The sequence below is a fragment of the Octodon degus genome, unplaced genomic scaffold, assembly GCF_000260255.1.
Source record: "Octodon degus isolate 3935 unplaced genomic scaffold, OctDeg1.0 scaffold00084, whole genome shotgun sequence".
NCBI classification, from domain to species: Eukaryota; Metazoa; Chordata; class Mammalia; order Rodentia; family Octodontidae; genus Octodon; species Octodon degus.
This window is the reverse complement of record NW_004524660.1, coordinates 11,397,618-11,398,222: the sequence shown is the minus strand read 5'-3', so window position 1 is coordinate 11,398,222 and position 605 is coordinate 11,397,618.

Sequence of the window (605 nt, the reverse complement as noted above, 5' to 3'; positions counted from 1 at the left end):
GCGAGCTAATCGTTTTCTGTTCATTCCGACATTAATCTTCCATCAGACACGCAACTCCGGTTTCCTCCCAGTCTATGGGCTGCCTTTGGATCTATTTTTTCTTTCGTTGCCAGTGTTCTTGGTGTCATATCCAGTAAGTTCTTGCCTAAGCCACTGTCACGAGGATATTAACCTCTGTTTCTCCTAAGACTTTTATAGCTTCAGATTTCATAATTAGGTATTTGATCCACTCTGAGTTCGTTTCTACATATGGAGTTAGGTAAAGGTCTTAGTCCCCTCGCCGTATAACAAGGCACCTTGGGCGAGGCTACTGTTGATTTCCTGTCTCACAACCCTCCCTGCCCGATCCCTGGAAACCACCCTTTTCTCAGCCTCGGTGAGCTCTGCTCTCTGAGAGTCCACAAGTAAGTGAAATGACATGGCATTTTTCTCTCTGGGCCTCTTTGTTACTTCTTGTTACATGCACATTTTCATAAATGACAAGCTTTTTTGTTTTTTGAGACTGTGTAGTATTCTGTTTGTTCATATATTCCATCTTCTTTCTCCATTTGTTCATTGACGACACAGACGGTTCCACACTGGCCACTTGTGAATACTGCAGCCAG